Raw genomic sequence first — 25,783 nt, 5'->3', positions numbered from 1 at the left:
ATGGATTGGGAAAGTCAATGGACTGGAAAATAGCAATGGATTGGGAAAGTTCGCTGCATTGTGAAACATCAATGGACTTGGAAACAGGAATTAAAGGGACAGATGAAAGTATTGCAAACATCAATGGGGTACAATGTGGAGAGACAGGAGAAAATGATGCCTTTTTAAGTAGGGGGCCGTGGGTTCGTAGGAAAAGACCAGGGCTATTTTACTCTCTATCTCACTCCTTTCTTCTATCTGGCTCATTATCGCATCATCTCTCTCAGAGCGTTGGGAATCACTGGAACCCACACTTGCTGCTTAGGTTGTTTGGTTCCAGGAAAATACAAGGTACACATCAGATTGTCAGGAAGGATAAATGTGATTCATAGCCAATCATATTCCTTTTGGTGATGTGTGCTCAGCCTCGTTATATCAGCAAAGGCAGCAGGAAATGCAAATCCTGAAGAGTTTTAATGGAGTGAAGAAGGAGAAAGTGTTGCCAGTGACAGAAGGGTCAGTAACCAGGGGAAGAACATTTAAAGTAATTGGCAAAAGAATTAGAGTTCTGCTGAGGAGATTGTTTTTTCAGCAGCGTGTTATTCTGGTCTGGAATGCAATCCTGAAAGGTCAGTGGAAGCAGATTCAATGGTAACTCTAAATTGAATTGGATATATACCTGACATGGAAAATATAACAGGGGTCTGGGGAAAGGACAAGAGTGCAGGAAGTGGGATTCGTAGAATAGCTCTGTTAAATATCCAGCATATGCACAGTAATAAAGTTCAGTGCTTGGACCACCCATATTTTAACTCTATCAAAGGCAGAGAAGGCTCGCGGGCTCATTTGGATACTCCTCATGTTCTTCCCAGTGTCCAGAATGAAGTGCAACATGGCACTGATTTCCAGATGGCTGAAACAATCAGGGAAACACAAATGCAATGGACATCCTTCAAGGAAACATCCAATTTAAAGTTAGAAACGAAACATAAGGCACGGACGGGGATGGAACCCGTGATTTCCAGTTTACGAGAGTGACGCCATACGACTTGGCCACCATGCCTTTGGCTCGTTGGTGTCTGACGCTCCAGAGGAGGATTTGTGATTCTTTTTCAATTTGGTTGAAACGGCATCTGGAAACATGCACAGAAATAAAGAGGGATTGTGAAATGGGTAACAGATCAGCCTCATTTCCATCATCAGCATCATGAAATCTTCATTCAGACGCTCCATTACCATCCTCAGCTTTTCTCACATCTGTACAATGATATAATAGAGTGGACATTGGGTTGTTACTGGGCAGATTATGTAAATAGACTGGGTTCATCATCATAGGAAGTGATGTAATATAATCAGCACTGCACTTCATGGAGAGTTGTAGATGAAACCTTCCATGCAAGACGTATAGAGTAAACTCTGGTTATTTTAACTGTCAGAGTCTTATAAATTCTGAACTAAGCCTTGACAGATATCAGAATATGATATGGGGGCACAGTAAACTAAAGCGAAGATGGAGAAATCTTTGCCTCTACCAGAGATCTTTGAAAAGTTCACTGGACTGAACCAAGCCGAGGCGTGACCGAGATGGTTCCAGAGGTTTGCAAGGTATCATACTGCATTGGGTCTCATGCAGAAGCCAGACATGGAGCAGATCAGTACACTATTGTTTGCAATGGAAGGAGTGTGCATGCAACATCCTCATGAAGAACAGAAGGCTACATATGAAGAAGTTATTAAGGCACTCAAGACATACTTTAATGGAGGAAAAAAGTGTCATTGTGGAGCCAAATTTAAAACGCTGTGTTTGCTGACAACGCAACCGCCAGGAGGCGCTGTACTAGCACATGCGCAAATGCAGCCTCTTCCAATGAAACGTCACTGTCTGTGACATTCAGGCAGCTGCCTGGATTAAAGATGGCGCAACTCAATTTATCGCAGAAAAACAACTTTGACCCAAAGATGCCCGCAAAAGTTGCTTTCGCCGCTTCCGTCCCACCCCCAATCGACCCCACTCCCTCTTGCGCATGTACCAGTTATATAGTACCAAGTCATCTTAATTCACCTAAAGTGAATTACTTTAGGAGCAGTGACTGTCATTTCATAACAGCAAATATGGCACATATCGACATAATGGACATGTTTTGGTTGATACTCGGAGAACGTTGCGCTGTTTGAAGTCTCATCAGAAGGACAGCACCTCTGACAGTGCTGCACATCCTCTGTAATTCAGTGAGGTTTCATAGAGTCATAGAGTTATACAGAACCGAAACAGGCCCTTCGGCCATCATGTCCGTGCCGGCCATCAAGCACCTATCTATTCTAATCCCATTTTCCAGCACATGGCCCATAGCGTTGTATTCTATGGCGTTTTGAGCGCTCATCTAGATACTCCCCAAATGTTGTGAGGGTTCCTGCCACTATCACCCCTTCAGGCAATGCGTTCCAGATTCCAACCACCCTCGGGGTGAAACATTTTTTCCTCAACTCCCCTCTAAACAGTGCCATCCCATTCTCCTGACGATCATTCCCCACTTCCCTCATCCCTCTCTCTGATGGCTCACTCCCCGCTTCCCCCATCGCCACTCCAATCCTGCTCTCTGGCCGCTCACGCTCCAGGCCATGGGCTCTGTCGCTTCCCTCCGCTCGGCCTCTCGCTCCAACATTGCCCCATCACCCCTCGAGGCGCGCCTTGCTTTTTCGGACGTTGCAGTGAAGAATGATCGACCGTTGGAGCGAGACGCCTAGATGAGGGAAGCGGCATGGCCGAGAGCTAGTGTCTGCAGGGACGTGGGGAGAAGCGGGGCATAAGTGGACGGAGAGAGGGCAGTGCGGGGGGCGGGTGGGGGTATCGAGCGGCCGGACTGCGCGGGAGCGGGGTAGCGAGGAGCGGGCAGCGAGCAGCCTGGAGTGAGTGGCCGAGGGGTGAGAGCTTTTTCCCGCGCATGCGCCCGTTAGTCCTGGAAGACGTAGGATGTGCAGCATCTCAGAGCACAGGAGATTGTTTGCGCACGTGCGCAGCTTGGAGCGCTCCGATGACGTCGGCTGGCCGCTGCATTGTCAGGAATCACTTTGAATTTAATAAGCGTACCAAACAGAAAGGGGAGAGTATTCATTCATTTATCAATGACTTGTACAAACTCACGGAGGTTTGTGAATATGGGAACTTAAGGGAAGATCTGAATGGAGACAGGATTGTGTTCGGGGTATTAGACAACACCCTTTCAGATTATCTACAGTCCAGAGCTGATCTCACTTTAACAAAAGTGATTCAATTGAGCAGACAAACAGAGGTTAGAAAGTTTAACCAATCCATTGTTTGAGGGGACAGGGAGAGTCTGATCTCGAGAGTAGCAGACTAATTTGAATTTGTTAAGAAAACAAAAGGAAAAATCAGTGGGAAAAGACAAGAAAGACGGGAAGAGCATCTAGTGGTAGCTGCAACCAACTGCAGTAGGTGTGGCCGAGAGAGACGCATGTGGGGGAAACTGCCCTGCCAAAGAAATATTTTAAGGCAGAGGTTGATAGATTCTTTATAAGCAAGGGGGTGAAAGGTTATCCTGGGCAGGTGGGAGTGTGGAGTTGAGGTTTCAATCAGAGCAGCCATGATCTTACTGAATGGTGGAGCAGACTCGAGGGGCCGAGTGGTCTTCTCCTGCTCCTAATTGGTATGTTTGAATGTAAGAAAACATGTTCTAGATACAATGAGAACTATCATTTGTTTGGAAATGGATTTCAACCCCCCTTTATCGAAAAGTTGTAGAGCTTTAATTTTTCTACAATTTACAGGCAAATCCTTGTCGAGTTAAGATTGACAAAAACAATGGGCTGGATTCTATAGAGCCCTCGACGTCGAGATCTGCGGTGAGGGTGGGGTGGGGGCTGCCTGAAGATGGCCCCGGATGATGATACCAGAACTGCTGAGTATGTCCAGCATTTTCTGGTTTTATTTCAGATTTCCAGTATCTGCAGTATTTTGCTTCTGTGTTAATTTGAAAGTTAAAACTGACCCACCTGTCTACAATTCACACTGGGGTCTCCCATGAAATGATTCGGGTATAATATTGATGTAATGAATACAGATTCCGAGCACAGATCTTCCTGTGGGGAATTGTGGATATGAAAGCCAGCAGACTGCAGGAATTTCCGCTGAGAGCACAAATTCACAAAATCTACCTTTCATATATCGATTCGTTTTGATTGTCCTTCTGGAAAATTATTTTTAAACAATTTAAACATCAACCCACAGCTCCATGACTGGGTCAATTATGAGGTCATCCTCTGACAGGTCCTGTGACAGCTGGAGCCACAAGACATCAGAACCAGATTTGTGACTGGATTAAAACCCGGAATCCTGTCCCAATGGCTTTTCAAATAAAGCTGTTGCTGTTTGAAAACACAGCAGTTAAACTTTCTGCCTGACCATGAGGGGAGCTGGGGAGAAATTTACAAAACTCAATCCTTGAACAAAATAATTCACAAACCATTGATATCGACATCATGTGAGGATTTATATGCAGCAGAGTACAGAGGAGAGCTGAAAAAGGAAATGAGATCAGCAAGAGAGTGCATGAGAAAGGATTAGCGGGTCACATAACTGGGAACACTGAAGTATTTTACCAACATATGGACAGTCAATGAAAGGGTGGGTCAATTAGGAGACACTGTGGCGGCAGAGGGTGTGGCTGAGGTACTAATTAAGTACATTTCATCTGTCATCACAAAATAAGCGGATGCTGCAAATGTCACAGTAAAGGAGGATGAAGTGAAGAAATTGGACTAGATGAAAATAGATAAAGAGGAGACAATTACAAGTTTGGCAGCGCTCACAGTAGAAAATTCACCCAGTTTCAAGGGGCTGCATCTTGGGTTGCTGAAGGAAGCAAGGGTGGAATATATCAGAGACTCGAATCACAATCTTTCAATCCTCCTTGAATATGGGAATGATGCCGGAGGACTGGAGGATGCAGGTAAGCTTGGGTAGTTCGATCTTAGTTTAATTTGACCATTTTTATAATGTATCCATTGTAATAACTAACAAGATCAAGAAAGCCAATTTATAATTAACACATGACAAAAGGAGACATTTTGTCTTCAGTACTAACGTGCCGTGTAGAGGACACTCTTTGTGGTTAAACATTAACACAACACGGGAAGAAACCGTTACCGATTGTAAGCTTTCACTCAATTGGTGCAGAGTATGAGCGCCAGGGGTTACTTCTGACAGTTGAAGAGATAATCGCATCGCATTGGATAGCTACCATTCACTCCAAGCTAGGCAACCCCCACTCATTTAGGTGCTGTCCTGCCATGACCTGCTTGCTTCAATGGGTGCTTGGAGCTTAGAGAGTCATCTCTCAACAGACGGATTGATAATCAATGGACCATTAAAAACAAGCTCAGCAAAGAAGACACCAGTCCTTCGCATCACAAGCTGGAATGTGAGGACCATGTGTCCTGGCCTTACTGACAACCTTCTGCAGGTTGATGACACACACAAGACAGCTTTGATGGACAAAGAACTCACAAGGCTCAATGTGGACATTGCTGTGCTGCAAGAAACTAGAATCGTTCAAAGTGGATCCCTCAAAGAGAAACACTACACCTTCTTCTGGCAGGGGAAAGCCCAAGAGGCAACTCGTGAGCATGGAGTGGTTTTCACAGTAAAAAAAAACAGGCCACTTGAGATGAGGGAACCACCCACAGTAGGCTCAGAGAGACTTCTTACTCTTAACTCGTCAACAAGCGCTGGCTCAGTTAATCTTATGTGCATCTATGTCCCGACACTCACCTCCACCCCAGATGTCAAGGATCTATGTGACACTTGATACTGCCATCAGTAGAATCCCCAGCACCGAGGGATTGTACCTTCTAGGAGACTTCAACGCAAACTTTAGTACTGACTACAGCTTGGCCAACGAGCATAGAGCGCCAGGGGATTGGCAAGATGAATGAAAATGGACAGAGGTTGCTGGAGCTATGCTGTCACCATGGACTCAGTGTAATGAACAGCTACTTCCAGGTCAAGCTGTGCCACAAGGTGTCCTGGAGACATCCAAGATCATGCCACTGGCACCAGCTAGAGCTTATCATCACCAGACGTACCACCCTCAGCATTGTCCTCATCACTCACAGCTATCACAGCGCTGACTGTGACACTGACCACTCCCTGGTGTGTAGCAAGTTCAGGCTTCAGCCAAGGAAGCTTCATCCATCCAAGAAGACAGGTCGTCCTCAGGTCAACACTTGCCGAACCACTGACCCAGAAAGGACCCAGGAGTTCCTCAACATCATCGATCAGGCACTTTCAGACAACAACGCCCAAGGTCTCAGAGCGGTGACAAAGTGGAATCATCTGTTAACAAGCAGATGGAAAGGTGAGTGGAGTATTACCTTAAACTCTACATAACGGAGAACATTGTTATTGAAGTAGCTCTCGGTGCCATTCCAGACTTCCCTGTCATCGAGGAGATGGACAGCGACCCAACCATAGTCGAGCACAACAAGGCTATTGACCGTCTTGCCAGTGGTAAAGCCCCGAGAAATGATGGTATTCCACCTGAAATCATCAAAACTGGAAAAGCGGCTCTGCTGCAGCATCTCCATGAACTTCTGTGTCTCTGTTGGAAGGAAAGATCTGCACCTCAAAACATACGTGATGCAAACATTGTCACCTTGTATAACAATAAGGGGGAATTGCAGTGACTGCAGCAATTACTGAGGCATCTGCTTGCTAAGTATTGTGAGGAAGGTCTTTGCTCACATTGCTCTGACCAGATTGCAGGCCCTGGCATCACACATCTATCCTGAGTCTCAGTGCAGCTTCAGAGCTGGTAGATCGACAGTCGACATGATTTTCTCACTTCGGCAGTTACAGGAGAAGTACTTTCAACAGTACAGACCACTCTGCATTGTCTTTACAAACGAACATACGAATTAGGAGCAAGAGTGGGCCACTTGGCCCTTCGAGCCTGCTTCACCATTCAGTAAGCTCATTGCTGAACTGATTACTCCACATTTCCATCTACCTCCGATAACCTTCCACCCCCTTGCATATGAAGAATCTATCCACCTCTCCCTTAAAAATATTCAAAGACTCTGCTTCCACCGCCTTTTGAGGAAGAAAATTCAAAAGACTCACGACCCTCTGAGAGGAAAAACTGCTCCTCATCTCTGTCTTGAATGGGCGACCCCATATTTTTAAACAGTGACCCCTAGCTCTAGATTCTCCCACAAGGAGAAACATCCTTTCCACATCCACCCTGTCAAAACCCATCAGGAGCTTGTTTGTTTCAATCATGTCACCTCTTTCTCTTCTGAACTCGAGTGGATACTAACCTAGCCTGTCCAATCTTTCCTCGTAAGACAGTCCGACCATTCCATGCATTAGTCTAGTAAACCTTCTCTGTACGACCTCCAATGTATTTACATCCTTCCGTAAATAAGGACACCAGTACTGTACTCAGTACTGCAGAAGTGGTCTCACCAATGCCCAGTATCGCTGAAGCATAACCTCCCTACTATTGTTTAGTATAGTGTTCAATTCCCCTCGCGATAAATTATAACTTCTATTAGCTTTCCTAATTACGTACTGTACCTGCAGACTAACCTTTTGCGATTCATGCACTCGGACACCCAGAAACCTCTGCATTTCAGAGCTCTGCAATTTCTCACCATTTAGATAATAGGCTTTTTTATTCTTCCTGCCAAAGTGGACAATTTCCCACTTTCCCACATTATACTCCATTTGCCATGTCTTTGCCCATTCACTTAACCTATCTACATCCCTTTGTAGCCCCCTTATGTCCTCTTCACAACCTACTTTCCTACCTATCTTTGTAATCAGCAAATTTAGCTACCATACCTTAGGTCCCTTCATCAAAGTCATTTCGAGAATTGTAAAAGGTTGAGGCCCCAGCACAGATCCCTGTGACACACCACTCGTTACTTCTTGCCAACCAGAAAATGACCCATTTATGCTGACTCTCTGTTTCCTGTCAGCTAGCCAAACCTCTAGTCATGCCAATAGGTTACCACCGACACCATGAGCTTTTATTTTCTGCAATAACCTTTGATAAGGCGCCTTATCCTTCTGGAAAACGAGGTACAGTACATCCACCGGTTCCCCTTTATCCACAGCACATGTAACTCCCTCAAAGAACTCCAATAAATTGGTTAAACATGGTTTCCCTTTCACAAAACCATGTTGACTCTGCCTGGTTACCTTAATTTTTTCTAAATGTCCTGCTATAACATCTTCAGTAATAGCTCCTAACATTTCCCCTGAGACAAATGTTAAGCTAACCGGCCTGTCGTTTCCTGCTTTCTGTTTCCCTCCCTTTCTGAATAAATGAATTACATTCTCTATTTTCCAATCTAACATAACCTTCCCAAAGCGAGGAAATTTAGGAAAATTAAAACCAGCGCATCAACTATCTCACTGGTCACTTCAGGACCTGGCGACTTGTCAGCCCGCAGCTCCAATGATTTGCTCAGTACCACTTCCCTGGTGATTGTAATTTTCTTGAGTTCCTCCCTCCCTTCCATTTCCTGACTTGCAGCTAACACTGGGATGTTATTTGTATCCTCAATAGTGAAGACCAATCCAAAGTATCTGTTCAATTCATCTGTCATCTCTTAATTATCCATTATTAATTCCCCAGACACACTTTCCATAGGACCAACACTCACTTTGTTAACTCTTTTCTTTTTAAAATATCTATCGAAACTCTTACTAGTTGTCTTTATATTTCTTGCTAGCTTTCTCTCGTACTCTAATTTTACCTTCCTTATCAATCTTTTAGTCATTCTTTGCTGTTTTTTATATTCTGTCCAATCTTCTGACATGCCTCCCATCTTTGCACAATTATAGGCTTTTTCTTTATGTTTGATAGTATCTTTAACTGTTTTCGTGAACCATGGATGGTGAGTCCCACCTTTGGAATTTTTGTTTCTCGTTGAAATGTATCTATTCTGTGTATTCTGAAATTTCCCTTAAATGTCTGCCACTGCATCTCGATTGACCTATCCCTTAACCTAATTTGCCAGTTCACTTTAGCTAGCTCTGCTTTCATGCCCTTATAATTGCCCTTATTTAAGTTGAAAATACTAGTCTGGGACCCACTCTTCTCTCCCTCAAACTGAATGTAAAATTCTATCATATTATGATCGCTACTATCTGGGGCACCTTAACAACTAGGTCATTAATTAATCCTATCTCATTGCACAAAGCCAGGTCTAGTATAGCCTGCTCTCTGGTTGGCTCCAGAACTTATTTTGCCAAGAAATTATCCCAAAAACATTCTATGTACTCCTAATCGAGGCTACCTCTGCCCATCAGAATTTTCCAGTCGACATGGAGATCAAAAGCCCCATAATTATTGCTGTACCTTTCTGACAAGCTGCCATTATTTCTTCTTTTTATACCCCATCCTACAATGTGGTTAATGTTAGGTGGCCTGTACACCACTCCCACAAGTGACTTCTTGCCTGTATTATTTCTCATCTCAACTCAAACTGCTTCTACATCGTGATCTCCTGAACATAGGTCATCCCTCTCTATTGTGCTAATACCATCATTAATTAACAGAGCTACCCCGCCACCTTTTCCTAGCATCCTGTCATTCCTAAATGCCATGTAACCTCCAATATTCACATCCCAATCGAAGTCGCCCTGCAGCCATGTCTCTGTAATGACTATCAGATCGTACTTATTTATTCTATTTGTGCTGTCAGTTCATCTGTTTTGTTTCGAAAGCTCCATGCATTCAGATACAGAGCATTTAGTTTTGTCCTTTTATTATTTTTGTAACCGCTTGCCTTGTCTGCTGATTTACTCTTTGATTTGTGTACTCTGCCCCTTCCTGTCACAGTCTGTTTCTCATTTCCCATATTTATACCTTTCTCTCGTGCCTTGTCTCTCCTCCTTGATTCACCATATCTACCCAAATGTGATCCCTTCCCCCCACTATTCAGTTTAAAACTGTCTGTACTTCCCTAGATATGTGGCTCGCTAGAACACCGGCCCCAGCACGGTTCAGGTGCAGACCATCCCAACGGTACAGCCACCACTTTCCCCAGTACTGCTGCCAATGCTCCACGAACCAGAACCCACTTCTACCACACCATTCTTTGAGCCACGCATTAATGTCTCTAATCTTATTTGTCCGATACCAATTTGCACATGGCTCAGGTAATAATCCAGAGATGATTACCTTTGAAGTTCTGCTTCTTACTTTGGTGCCTAGTTCCTCATAATGACTAACTAGAACCTCTATCCTTATCCTGCCTATGTTGTTGGTACCGACATGGACCACGACGACTGGATCCTCCCCCTCCCATTGTATGTTTCACTCCAGCCCTGAGCAGACGTCCTGAATCCTGGCACAGGCAGGCAACACAGCTGTCTGGACTCTTGCTCTTTGCTGCAGAAAACAGTGTCAATCCACCTTACTATACTGTCCCCTACTACCACTACATTCCTTTTTTCTCCTTCATTGAGCCGCAAAAACTTACTGCAGATGCGTTTGCCCTGGATCACACTGGCAGCCAGGAGCTCCCACATGCTGCAGCTGTGACACATCACCGGTCCTGTCATCCTTAACGTGTTTCAATTAGCTACTGAATTATTTTATTCAATTGTTTATTTTATTGTATATTTTATTATGCTTACAACTAGTTTGTTTACCATTTTAAACGTTAGGACTAAAATGGACCTTAATCACTTACCAGATAGTCATCAAACATGCAGCTTCTTCCAAACCAATCAACCACCTGCTTGCCTGCGATGTCACAGCTTAACAGATCCTCACCAAACAGCTCCTTCCACTGCACTGAAACAAAAACCAAATACTGTATCCTCACCCCAGCAGCTCTCTGTTTCCCAGCTCTCACTCTCCATTGTGATGTCACTCCTGCCGTGCTCCTCTCTCTCTCGCTCTCGCTCTGTCTCTGAGTCTGTGCTTTTAAAACATTTCGGAACTGTCTGTTCCGTCGTGCTGTTCTGACTCTGGTCCAAAATCTATCTCTGGTGGGATTTGAACCCACAACTTTCGAACGTTTTCTTTAACCATTATTTAGAACACCAACACGCTATCCATTGCGCCACAGATTTTGACAAACATCACCAAGGCCTTTGATCTTGTCACCAGAGACGGACTCTTCAAACTGCTCTGGAAACTCGGCTGCCCTCCTGAACTCTCTTCATCTCTCATCTCTTCTTTCCACGAGAACATGCACAGTTCCATCAGTTACAATGTAGCAAGATCAGACACTTTCAAGATCAGCAGTGGGGTAAAGCAGGGCTACGGGCTGGCGCCAACTCTCTTTGGAACAGAGGAACATAGGAGTCGGCCATTCAGCCCGTCGGGCCTTTTCTGCCATTCAATTCGATCATGGCTGATCATCTACCTCAATGCCCCTTTCCCGTGCTATCCCCATATCCCTTGATGTCATGAGCATCAAGATTTCTAACAATTTCTGTCTTGAACATGCTCAATGATTGAGCTGTCACAGACCACGAGGGTACAGAATTCCAATGATTTACCACCGTCTGAGTGTAGAAATTCAACCCTATCTCAGTTTGCAATGGCCTACTCCTTATTCTGAGACTTGGTCCCCTGGTTTTAGACTCACCAACCAGGGCAAACATCCTATCTACATGCACAATGTCACACCCTGTAAGCATTTTGTCAGTTTCAATGAGATCACCTCTCATTCTTCAAAACTTTAAGGAACACAGGCCCAGTTTCCTCAGAAGACAATCCCACCATCCCAGGGAGTAGTCTGGTGACCCTCTGTTTCACTCCCTCTATGGCAAGTATATCCTTCCTTAGATGAGGAGACCAAACTCTACACAATACTCCAGCGCGGTTTCACCAAGGCTCTATACAATTGCAAACAAAAACAAGAAATGCTGGATTCACTCAGCAGGTCTGGCAGCATCTGTGGAAAGAGAAGCCGAGTTAACGTTTCGGGTCAGTGACCCTTCTTCGGAACTGACAAATATTAGAAAAGTCACAGATTATAAACAAGTGAGGTGGGGGTTGGGCAAGAGATAACAAAGGAGAAGGTGCAGATTGGACCAGGCCACATAGCTGACCAAAAGGTCACGGAGCAAAGGCAAACAATATGTTAATGGTGTTTTGAAAGACAAAGCATTAGTACAGATTAGGTGTGAATATACTGAATATAGAACATCAGCAAGTGCAAACCTGAAGAAAAACAACCTGAAAAAAACAGTGGGTAAGCAAACTGAACAAACTAAGATGAAATGAAATAAATGCAAGAAATGTAAAAAGGAATGCAAAAAAAAAAAGGAAGAGAAAATAACTAAAAATGACTAAAAATGAAAGTAAAGTGGGGGGCTGTCATGCTCTGAAATTATTGAACTCAATGTTCAGTCCGGCAGGCTGTAGTGTGCCTAATCGGTAGATGAGATGCTGTTCCTCGAGCTTGCGTTGATGTTCAATGGAACACTGCAGCAATCCCAGGACAGAGATGCGAGCAAGAGAGCAGGGGGGAGTGTTGAAATGGCAAGCAACCGGAAGCTCAGGGTCCTGCTTGCGGACTGAGCGGAGATGTTCCGCAAAGCGGTCACCCAGTCTGCGCTTGGTCTCCCCAATGTAGAGGAGACCACACTGTGAGCAGCGAATACAGTATACTACATTGAAAGAAGTACAAGTAAATCGCTGCTTCACCTGAAAGGAGTGTTTGGGGCCTGGGATACTGAGGAGAGAGGAGGTAAATGGGCAGGTATTACACCTCCTGCGATTGCAAGGGAAGGTGCCCTGGGACGGGGACGAGGTGGTGGGGGTAATGGAGGAGTGGACCAGGGTGTCGCGGAGGGAACGATCCCTTCGGAATGCTGACAGGGGAAGGGAGGGGAAGATGCGACTGGTAGTGGCATCACGCTGGAGGTGGCGAAAATGGCGGAGGATGATCCTTTGGATATGGAGGCTGGTGGGATGAAAAGTGAGGACAAGGGGAACCCTGTCACGGTTCTGGGAGGGAGGGGAAGGGGTGAGGGTAGAGGTGCGGGGAATGGGTCGGACACGGTTGAGGGCCCTGTCAACCACAGTGGGGGGAAATCCTCGGTTGAGGAAAAAGGAGGTAATATCAGAAGCACCGTCATGGAAGGTAGCATCATCAGAGCAGATGCGTCGGAGACGGAGAAACTGGGAGAATGGAATGGAGTCCTTACAGGAGGTAGGGTGTGAAGAAGTGTAGTCGAGGTAGCTGTGGGAGTCAGTGGGCTTATAATGGATATTGGTAGACAACCTATCCCCAGAGATGGAGACAGAGAAGTCGAGGAAGGGAAGGGAAGTGTCAGAGATGGACCATGTAAAGGTGAGAGAAGGGTGGAAATTGGAAGCAAAGTTGATAAAGTTTTCTAGTTCGGGGCGGGAGCAGGAAACGGCACCGATACAGTCATCAATGTACCGGAAAAAGAGTTGGGGGAGGGGACCTGAGTAGGACTGGAACAAAGAATGCTCGACATATCCCACAAAAAGACAGGCATAACTAGGACCCATGCGGGTACCCATAGCAACACCTTTTACTTGAAGGAAGTGCGTGGAGTTGAAGGAGAAGTTGTTCAATGTGAGAACAAGTTCAGCCAGGCGGAGGAGGGTGGTGGTGGATGGGGACTGGTTGGGCATCTGTTCCAGGAAGAAGCGGAGAGCCCTCAAACCATCCTGGTGGGGGATGGAGGTGTAGAGCGATTGGACGTCCATAGTGAAGAGGTGGCGGCTGGGACCAGGAAACTGGAAATTGTCAAAATGACGTAGGGCGTCAGAAGAGTCACGGATGTAGGTGGGAAGAGACTGGACCAGCGGAGAAAAGATAGAGTCTAGATAGGAAGAAATAAGTTCAGTTGGGCAGGAGCAGGCTGACACAATGGGTCTGCCGGGACAGTCCCGTTTGTGGATTTTGGGAAGGAGGTAGAAGCGGGCTGTCCGGGGTTGCGGGACTATGAGGTTGGAAGCTGTAGAGGGAAGATCTCCAGAGGAGATGAGGTCAGTGACAGTCCTTTGGACGGTGGCTTGATGTTCGGTGGTGGGGTCATGGTCCAGAGGGAGGTAGGAAGAGGTGTCTGTACTCAAGACCCCTCGTGTGAAGGCCAACATACCATTTGCCTTCCTAATTGATTGCTGCACCTTCATGTGAGCTTTTAGTGTCTCATGAACAAGGACACCCAGGTCCCTTTGGACATCGACACTTCCCAACCTCTCACCATTTAAGAAATACTCTGTCTTTCTCTTTATTCTACCAAAGTGGAGAACTTATTGAGTTTTTCGAGAAGGTGACCAAACAGGTGGATGAGGGTAAAGCAGTGGATGTGGTGTATATGGATTTCAGTAAGGCGTTTGATAAGGTTCCCCACGGTAGACTATTGCAGAAAATATGGAAGTATGGGGTTGAAGGTGATTTAGATCTTTGGATCAGAAATTGGCTAGCTGAAAGAAGACAGAGGGTGGTGGTTGATGGCAAATGTTCATCCTGGAGTTTAGTTACTAGTGGTGTACCGCAAGGATCTGTTTTGGGGCCACTGCTGTTTGTCATTTTTATAAATGACCTGGAAGAGAGTGTAGAAGGCTGGATTAGTAAATTTGCAGATGACACTAAGGTCGGTGGAGTTGTGGATAGTGCCGAAGGATGTTGTAGGGTACAGAGGGACATAGATAGGCTGCAGAGCTGGGCTGAGAGATGGCAAATGGAGTTTAATGCGGAAAAGTGTGAGGTGATTCACTTTGGAAGGAGTAACAGGAATGCAGAGTACTGGGCTAATGGGAAGATTCTTGGTAGTGTAGATGAACAGAGAGATCTTGGTGTCCAGGTACATAATTCCCTGAAGGTTGCAAACCAGGTTAATAGGGCTGTTAAGAAGGCATATGGTGTGTTAGCTTTTATTAGTAGGGGGGTCGAGTTTCGGAGCCACGAGGTCATGCTGCAGCTGTACAAAACTCTGGTGAGACCGCACCTGGAGTATTGCGTGCAGTTCTGGTCACCGCATTATAGGAAGGATGTGGAAGCTATGGAAAGGGTGCAGAGGAGATTTACTAGGATGTTGCCTGGTATGGAGGGAAGGTCTTACGAGGAAAGGCTGAGGGACTTGAGGTTGTTTTCGTTGGAGAGAAGGAGGAGGAGAGGTGACTTAATAGAGACATATAAGATAATCAGAGTGTTAGATAGGGTGGATAGTGAGCGTCTTTTTCCTCGGATGGTGATGGCAAACACGAGGGGACATAGCTTCAAGTTGAGGGGTGATAGATATAGGACAGATGTGAGAGGTAGTTTCTTTACTCAGAGAGTAGTAAGGGCGTGGAACGCCCTACCTGCAGCAGTAGTAGATTCGCCAACTTTAAGGGCATTTAAGTGGTCATTGGATAGACATATGGATGAAAATGGAATAGTGTAGGTCAGATGGTTTCACAGGACGGCGCAACATCGAGGGCCGAAGGGCCTGTACTGCGCTGTAATGTTCTAATTCTAATTCTAATTCTAATTCACACTTATTCACATTATATTCCATCTGCCATGTTCTTTCTCATTCACGTAGCCTCTCCAGGTCCCCTGGAGGCCTCTCTGCATCCTTTTCAAAGCACACACTTCATCTAGCTTTGTGTCATCTGCAAACTTGGAAATAAAACATTTAATCCCTGCATCCAAATCATTTATTTAGGTTGTTAACAGCTGTGGCTTCAACACTGATCCTTGCAGTACCCCAATAGTAACAGCCTGCCATCCTGAGAAGGACCCGTTATTCCTGATCTCTGTTTTCGGTCTGTTAATCAATTCTCAATCCATACCAGTATATTATCCCCAATCCTATGTGCTCTAACTTTGTTTACTCACCTCCTGTGTGGGATCTTACCAAAGCATTAACTGGTTCTCCTTTATCTGTTCTACAGGTAACGTGCTCGAAAAATTCAACGGGTTTTTTCAAACCTGTTTTCCTTTTCATAAATCTATGTTGACTCTGCCCAATCATATCATTATTTTCTAACTGTCCAGTTATCACATCCTTTATAATTGGTGTATTCTTCTCCATGCTGCTATTGCACACTTTCAGTGACTCAGATGGGGGTGTTCACCTGTCTTTCAGAGCTGACGACAAGCTGTTCATCTTGGCAAGACTGCGCGCTAAGACCAAAGTGGGTAAATTCCTAGTCTGTGAGTTGCTGTTTGCTGATGATGCTGCACTGACATCCCAAAATGGAGTTCACTTACAACATCTTGTCCATCGGTTCTCCCTGGCCTGCAAGGAGTTTGGACTGAAAATCAGCATCAGGAAGATGAAAGTTATGGGCCAGGACGTGGAGACTCCACCTTCCATCAACATCGACAACGTCACTTTGGAGGTCGTCAACAGCTTCACATACCTTGGATCAACAATCACCAGCAATCTGTCCCTTGATGCTGCAATCAACACCAGGTTTGGCATTGCTGCAGCTGTCATGTCAACGTTGAGAAGACGGGTGTGAACCGACAGCAAAGTGACCGAAAATACAAAGCTCCGCGTATACCAGGCTTGTGTTCTCAGCACCCTCATTTAAAGTAGAGAAGCATCAACAACTTATACAAGCCAAGAAAAGCGGCTGAACAGCTTCCACCTCCACTGCGTCAGATGGATATTGGGCATCTCCTGGCAGGACAGAGTGCCGAATGAGGACGTACACCAGCGTGCAGGGATCCGCAGCATGTTTGCCCTCTTGAGTCAGAGGCGGCTCTGTTGACTGGGCCAAATGAATGACAGTCACATTGCCAAATACATGCTCTGTGGTGAGCTTGCTATAAGCATGAGACCAACAGGTGAGAGAAAAAATCAAGTCATTTGGAGAGGTTTGAATTAATTAAGGAGAGTGGGCATGGATTTATAAATGGAAGTTCATGCTTGACGAATCTAACTGCATTTTTTGATAAACTGTCTGAGAATGCTGATGAAGGGAATGTAGTGGATGTTGTTTATATGGATTTTAAGAAAGCATTTATAAAGTATCACATAAAAGGGTGGTTAACAAAATTGATAGTAAATTGGTTTAAGGACAGAAAACAGCGAGTCATATTAAATGGTTCTTGGTCAGACCGGAGGATAGTCGACAGTGGTGTTCCCCAAGGGTCAGTGCTAGAACCACTGCTTTTTTTGCTACAAATTAATGTCTTCGATAGTGGAATATAGAGTAGAATCACAAAATATGCCGATGACACCAAACTTGGAGGAGTGGCAAACAGTGAGGATGATATGAACTGCCTGAAACAGGATAGTTATCGGCTAGTAGGATGGGCAGAAAGGTGGCAGATGGAGTTTAATAGTGACAAGTGTGACGTGGTGCATTTTAGCAGAAGGAATAGGGAGAGGCAATATATACTCAATGCTACAGTTCTGAAGATTGTGCTGGAATAGAGGGAGCTGGAGTACATGTCCATCATTCTTTGAAGTTGGCAAGACATTTTGCGAGAGTGATTAGCAAAGCATGTGGGATCTTGGGCTTTATAAATAGAGACATTGAGTACAAGAGCAGGGTTGTTATGCTGAACTCTGGTTTGACCCCAACTGGAGTGTTGCGTCCAGTTCTGCTCAGCACACATCAGAAAGGATGTGCGGATTCTTGAGAGGATGCTGAGGAGATTCACCAGAACAGTTCCAGGGATGGAGGGTTTTAGTTTCAAGGTTAAGTTAGAAAAACAGGGTTTTTTCTGCCTGTAATAAAGGAGATTGAGGGGAGAATTGATAGAGGTGTATAAGGCTATGACAGTTTTACATAAGTTGACAAGGAAAAATTGTTCCCATTAACTATTGGTACAAGGACTAGGGGATTCAGATTGAAGGTTTTGGACAAGAGATGCAGGGGGAAGGTGCGGAAGAACTTTTTTAAACAGTGATTGGTAATGATCTGTAACTCACTGCCCCCGAGGGCGGAGGAAGTGGAGACAATCATTGGTTACAAAAGGAATTTCGATGGGCATTTGAAGGAAATAAATTTACAGGGCTAGAGGGATCGATCAGACGAGTGTGACTGACTGGATCGCTCCATGGAGAGCCGGCCTGTACTCGATGGGGCAAACGGCCTCCTTCTATACCACAAATGACCCAATGACTAGATGAGTCTATGTCACTCTCAGAATCAAGACAACAGAGTGACAGATTTAACACAACATTATAACATATGTTTGGTTTGACAAATTCAATAATAACTCGTCTCCACTCCTAGTATTTCTAAATCCCACACATTCACTATAATGTGAACAATTATTTCCTGTTGTGTCTCTCTCAGATTTGGAAACTTCACTGTTTTGGAGTGAAGTGACATCTACTGGCGGGAAGCAAAAACTGCAATAAAGCAGCAGAAACTCCACAGTCTGTCAGGGTTAAAGAAACATTGCAATGTGAGGAAATAGTGAGGGAGTTTGATCGGGTTGATGGAAACATGATTCCACTTGTGGTATTGTATGAAGCAAGGGCCGGAAATATAAAATTGTCGTTAATAAAAGAAATGAGGAATTCATGAAAAATGCATTTGCTCAGGGAATGGTTATAGAGATATACAACACTGAAATAGGCCCTTTGGCCCACTGAGTCTGCACTGACCATCAGTCACCCACTTATACTAATCCTATGTTAACCCAGAATTCCCTACTACATCCCCACATTTCTCCTATCACCTAACCTAGGGCCAATTTACAACAGTCAATTTATCTATCAACCCTCAAGTCTTTCGTTGTGGGAGGAAACCAGAGTACCTGGTGGAAGCCCACATAAACAACTTGCAAACTCCACACAGGTAGTATACAGAACTGAATCGGAGTCATTGAAGTTGTGAAGCTACAGTGCTCACCACTGCACCACCCTTATAATGTGGATAGAGTAAAAAGTGAGATTGGATGGACAGAAGCAGTCTGAAATGATGGCTCAAACAAAAGGTGAAAACCCTGAATTGTTAACTCTGTTTCTCTCGCCATAGATGCTGTCAGAGGTGCCGAGCATTTCCAGCACTTTCTGTTTTTATTTCAGCTTTGTAGGATATTGTTTTGATCTGAAAAAAATGCGTGATCGGCTGTGGGTGCCAGTGAAATTCTACAGGAGCGAATAAAAATCATGCCAACGGTGGCTGGTTGGTTTCGGGGTGTGATTCTCGCTTTGGGTACATAAGTGATTAATATGTGAAAGATACTGGGTTCAAATCCCAGACGAGCCATTCTCTGTTGCCATTTTTAGTTTAAGGTCATCGATTGGTTTCAGCCTTCCAGAAAGCGGAATCGATTTCCAAACTGAGCCTGCTTGAGGACGGGGGAACTGGATTCAAAGAGCTTGTCGACAAAATTGAAATGAACAAAATATACAGATTGTCAAGTGGGAATATAAGATTGCAACAGTAACTAAAGGCCTGCTCGAGTCAGCAAATGAAACCCGACCCAAGCCTGACAGCACCACATCCGACCTGGTCCGAGTCCTTTCATTTTTTCCCGTGCCCGAACTGACCACCAGAATGTTCAGTTAAACTAGTTTCCGTTTTTCACTTTTTAAGCGTGTGCAGGTAAGCAACAAAAACTGTAACTGGATTTGAAAGGTTGTTTAAATATACATTAAGATTAGAGCTACGTACCGGAGGCGATGAGCTGAAGATTGTTACCATAGAAGTTAGTGATTGTTAGGTCTCTAGTAAAAGAGAAACTCATGGAGTTGTGCCCAGACAGGTTGTCCCGCACTGTATTGATTAAAATATTGCCCGAAGGCTAGAAAATATCATTATACAATCCCTAGACTCCTGCTTTCCAGGTTGAAATACTTGCTGCAAGTTTATCCAGAGAGCAGCTGAGATGCAGAGACCAGGAAGGTCTTGAGTGATTAATTATAATAAAATTTACATTCTTATATAAAAGAGATTGTGCGCTACCGTCGATGGAATCGCTCACTGCAGACTAGTGCGGAGTGTTTCCCACCTTGACGTCCTGGCTGTCACTGGATCTTGAGTCCAGGCCTCTGGATTATTGGTCCAGTAGTCTTTGAAATGTCTCCCTTGATCAAATATTTTAATCTGGTAAGTCAGATTTTACAAAAAATAAAACAAACTGATTTAAGACTGCTTCATGTTCAGCAGTGCCAAATGAATAAAGAAATTCAAATATATTCAAAATTATATATCAACTATTAAATACTAATGCCCAGCTTTGAATACAAAAAATGCCTCTAATTGTGTTCTGGTCGAAATGGAATTCTTCAGTGTTTCTGTTTAGCTTGGATTGACTCATCTATTTTCTTGTTTTTCACTTAGTCGATGCCTTTGAATAATTTTGGATTCTTCTTCAGAGTGTCTTCTTTCACCAGGTAGTTCTGACCTCTGATGATGTTGATCGTAATCAGCTTCAATTTGCTGATAGTTTTGGAAGTGAGCAGATTTCCTTTGCTTGAGTTTACAACATGGAACTTAGTCTGACGTGTGGACCCATGGGAGGATTTGAAAGCTGCCCTTACAACAGAGCATACAGTTGCATCCATCCAAACAGAGGTACAGTAGAAGTGATATATTCAGTTCAGTCTGTCGATCATGGGACTTTTAATCTCAGGGTTGTGAGTTTGAGCACCATTTCGTTTTTCCATTTTTTTAGGCTTCATTCGCAGAGAGTACAAGGAGTGTTTGAAATGAAATTCAACAACAGTATGAGAAACTCTCTCTTCCATTCGGGACTCTTAGCTCTCTGCAACATCTCGCTGTGAAAGAATTAACTTTATCTCATTTCTTTTTCAGCTGGGTGTCAGTGCGGCTCTGTGGGACTTCTGGCTGTCTCCCACCTCACAATCCATCAGTGCTGAGAAAGCAATGGGAAATATTACTCATGGCTGAGTAAGCAGAGGACACCGATTTAAGGTGAATGGGAAAAGAACCAAAGGCAACATGAGGAAAATCCTTTTTTATGCATCAAATGGTAAATATCTGATATGTACTGCCTGAGAGTGTGATGGAGAAAGATTCAACCACAGCTTTCAAAAGGATATATGATAACAATCTGAAGGGGGAAAAAATCAAGTTTTCATGGAATACATGAGGATGTGGCATGAGCTGAGTTGCTCGTGCAGAGAGGAAGCACAAGCACGATGAGCTGAATCCCTCCTTTTGTGCTGTAAGTCTTCTGTGATCTATGATTCTATACAAAGTGAAACCAACACTCACATATGAGAAACTGACAGGTACAGTGTAAACCCCACACTAACAAACCAGCAAATGCCAGGGACAGAGTAAAACCAACAGTCCGAGACAAGAAACTGACAGATACTGTGTGAAACCCAAAAATCACTTATCAGGATTTGGCAGTTAATGTGTAAAAACCTGTCTTCAATATCCATCCTGCAAGGTACAAAGAAAATTAGGTACAAACCCAGGCTCATACTTCGAAGACTGAGAGATAAAGAGCAAAACACAGACTCACCTACAAGAGGCTGACAAGTACAGAGAATAAAGCAGAGGGGGTGCAGATTAAAAACACATGCATGTAACGGATACTGATAGGGATAGAATCAAACCCTTTCTCACACATGACACGAAAATTGGTGGTGTCGTAAATAGTGAGGAGCCTTAGATTACAGGCCAATATAGATCGTCCGAGGCAGAGAATATAAGAGCATGGAGGTTATGATGGAGCTGTATAAAATGCTAGTTATGCCACAGCTGGAGTACTGTGTGCTCTTCTGGGCACCACACGATAGGAAGGATGTCATTGCACTGGAGAGGGTGCAGAAGAGAGTCACCAGGATGTTGCCTGGGCTGGAGCATTTCAGCTATGAAGAGAGACTGAAAAGGCTAGCGTTGTTTTCCTTAGAGCAGAGAAGGCTGAGGGGAGATAAGATTGAGGTTTACAAAATTATGAGGGGCATTGATGGGTTAGATAGGAAGAAAAATGTTACCTTAGCGGAGGGGTCAATAACCAGGTGGCATAGAGTTAGGGTAAGGTGCAGGAGGGGATTTGAGGAAAAAAAATTACCCAGAGGGTGGTTGGAATCTGTAACGCACTCCCTGAAGAGGTGGTGGAGGCCCGAACCCTCACAACATTTAAGAGGTATTTAGATGAGCACTTGAAATGCTATAGCATACAAGGCTGCGGGCCAAATACTGGAAAATGGGATGAGAATAGTTAGGTGCTTGATGGCCAGCACAGACACAATGGGCTGAAGGGCCTGTTTCTGTGCTGTATAACTCTATCACTCTATATCAGAAACTAATAGATCTGGACAAAAGCTGATGTTCACATAAAAGTTGTTGAAAGATATGTGGTGAAAGTCACATTTTTTTATTTCCAAAATATACTTTATTCATATAAATCTGTAAAAATTATATTCCAAACAGTTTAAAACAGCATCAAGTTAAAAAATACAAACAGTGCAAAGGTGATCAGTTACCTTCCATACAATCATGAGTTGCCTCACAACCCTTCCATTTCATTGTCATGCCATATACATTTTTACATTTACAGCACACAAAATTTCTCCGATACAGTTTGATGGGTTTCCCATGGGTCCAGCCCCTCAGTTCAGCTTGGTGCGGGGAACTTACACAGTGGTCTTTCCCCATTGAGCCTTTGCTGCGGCTGCCCCTAGCTTTAGTGCGTGCCTCAGCACGTAGTCCTGGACCTTGGAATGTGCCAGTCTGCAACATTCGGTGGTGGACAACTCTTTGCGCTGGAAGACCAGCAAGTTTCGGGCAGACCAAAGGGCATCTTTCACCGAATTGATAGTCCTCCAGCAGCAGTTGATGTTTGTCTCGGTGTGCGTCCCTGGGAACAGACGGTCGAGCACAGACTCCTGTGTTATAGAGCTGCTTGGGATGAACCTCGACAAAAAACACTGCATCCCTTTCCACTCCTGCTTTGCAAAGACATATTCCAGGAGGAGGTGGGCGACTGTCTCTTCCCCAACACAGCCACCATGATGATTCTTGCCTCAAATCAGTGCACAACAAAAGAAACTTATTCCGTCAGCCACCTTTTTTTTACAGGCCGACCGGTCCTGGCTGAGAAAGGCAGAGTGAGAGCAGGGAGGGAAGGAGACAAGAGTGAAGATTAAACAGAGAGCGAGAGGGAAGGAGACACCCAGAGTGACAGACAGAGAGAGAACGGCCCCTCATCTTTCAGATCCACCTCCAGTTTCCTGCGGGCTGCCAATTGCAAACCCTTTATTAACAGTAGAACCGAAACCCAGCTCACCACGCAAACACTTCCAGACTCGACCTTCATAGTCAAGGCTTTCCAGAAATCCAGAGTTTTTAAATATGGTCCCAATACAATTAACACTCAGTAATATTCCCACCTAAACATAGTCCATTCTATACTAAGAAACCTCCTCAGTAACATCACCATTTCCACACACATCCGCTTCCAGCAGTTTGTAGCACCTTACTGCAGCTGTTTGGGGAATCTCCTGTGTTAAGATTGGAGTTGGAAAGCGGCCTTTCCCCGGCAGTGTTATCGTCTCACACTGAATCTGCCAGACATCCTGTTCTCTTATTGCGAGAGAGAACGCACGGATTTAGGAAATGTTCATTTGAAATGATCTCCATTGAGAACGAGCCCGGCCGTGGGACAGGTATTCCAGTGCAAAGAGCTGTCCATGACCGAGTGTTGCAGACTGGCACATTGCAACGTCCAAGACTATGTGCTGTGGGACGGCATTACAGCTTGGGGAAACCACCATGGAGTCTCAATAGAAAGTTGACAGTCTCAGGCCCTCGTGCAGCGAGGGGCTGGAACACGAGTAAAACCCCTCGGGCTGTGTGCACCAGAGAATGTTTGATGTGTAATGTAAATACTGTAAATATAACCTGTGCAGGCAGGGATAGTGAGATACCTCATGTACTTTATTGAAAGAAATTGATCTGTACTGTACCTTATGTAATATTAAAATTGAACTGCTTTGCAATGTAATTGCACAAATTATATGAATAAAATACATATTGTGCAAAAGAAAGCAGCTTTCTTGTCAACACGCACCTTGTCTCAGGGCACAACTTTCCTGTGATCTTGTCACACCCAACTTCGCACTATATCTTCTGACACACACACTTTACAGTCTGTAATTTCCAAAAACAAACATTCTAAAATCAAAAGTCCTTTTGTTTATTTCTCCTTTCTTTTCATTTCTCCTCTTTTCTTCTCAATCACTCCCTTCAACAGTCCTATTCAGATCAGCGTGGAATGTGAATAGTGTCACAACTCACCTCTGATACTATTATTACCTTTCTCTTCTCTTGTCCTACTCAATGTGAATGTTTTATCCACCAGTCTGCTGCTGTTTTACACTCTTGCCATACCATCTGGTATCGCATCCATCTGAATTCGGTGCTTTCATGGCCTTACATATCTTTTCCTCTTCCGGATGATTTGTTTGCTTCAGTTCCATTCAACCAGGCTGGACTACAGGGAAGCTTAGAACAAAGAACAAAGAACAGTACAGCACAGGAACAGGCCATTCGGCCCTCCAAGCCTGTGCCGATCTTGATGCCTGCCTAAACTAACACCTTCTGCACTTCCGTGGCCTATATCCCTCTATTCCCTTCCTATTCATGTATTTGTCAAGATCTCTTTTAAACGTCGCTATCATATCTGCTTCCACCACCTCCGCTGGCAGCAAGTTCCAGGCACTCACCACCCTCTGTGCAGAAAGCTTGCCTCGCACATCCCCTCTAAATTTTGCCACTCGGACCTTAAACCTATGTCCCCTAGCAACTGACTCTTCCACCCTGGGAAAAAACTTCTGACTATCCACTCTGTCCATGCCACTCATAACTTTGTAAACCTCTATCATGTCGCCCCTCCACCTCCGTCGTTCCAGTGAAAACAATCCGAGTTTTTCCAACCTCTCCTCATAGCTAATGCCCTCCAGACCAGGCAACATCCTGGTAAACCTCCTCTGTACCCTCTCCAAAGCCTCCACGTCCTTCTGGTAGTGTGGCGACCAGAATTGCACGCAATATTCTAAGTGTGGCCTAACTAAGGTTCTGTACAGCTGCAACATGACTTGCCAATTTTTATGCTCTATGCCCCGACCGATGAAGGCAAACATGCCGTATGCCTTCTTGACTACCTTATCCACCTGCGTTGTCACATTCAGTGACCTTTGCCTTGGATGGCTCCACGTTGATCCATTACTTTCAGAATCAGCACCTTGAAATAACTCCATAGTACAACTACAGTAACCACACAGAATCTGCTTCAAACACTCCTCCACATTTTATCTCTTCTGACTGTCAACACCTCCAGCTCTTTTGTTGAAGTGGAACCCATCAGGTGTGTATAGGCTCCTTCTATTCTGAAAGCTGTAGCACTGGTTCAGGGAATTCAGCCCTGTTTCTCTACTCTAAAAGCTCAGCCATGCTTGATCTGCCTCGTATTTTGCTTTTATTGCAACGTTGAAAGACCTCCAATCCTCTGGAAAACGATGGTCTGAACTTCCACTATTTCTTCCAACAGCCTGGGGTACATTTCATCTGGTCCTGATGATTTATCCACATTCAAGAATGCTCATCCGATTAAGACTTCCTCTCTCCTTAAGTTATGACGTCCAATACTGCACACTCCTCCTCATTACTAGCAATATCTGCATCAGCCCCCCACTTGAGAAGACAGTAAAGTGTTCATTAAGGATATTGGCAACATATTCCACCCCGATACAAAGGTTACATCTTTGATCTTTTATGTGCGCTGCTCTTTGCTTAGTTGCCTCTTACTCTGATATTTTGACGCAATATCTTTGGGTCCATTGTTATTTTGCTTGTCCATGTTCTTTCCTGCTCTCTCTTTGCTCTTCACCACAGCTCCC

Source organism: Heterodontus francisci, chromosome 28 (genome assembly GCF_036365525.1).
Source record: "Heterodontus francisci isolate sHetFra1 chromosome 28, sHetFra1.hap1, whole genome shotgun sequence".
Classification (NCBI taxonomy): Eukaryota; Metazoa; Chordata; class Chondrichthyes; order Heterodontiformes; family Heterodontidae; genus Heterodontus; species Heterodontus francisci.
This window is presented reverse-complemented; position numbering follows the sequence as displayed.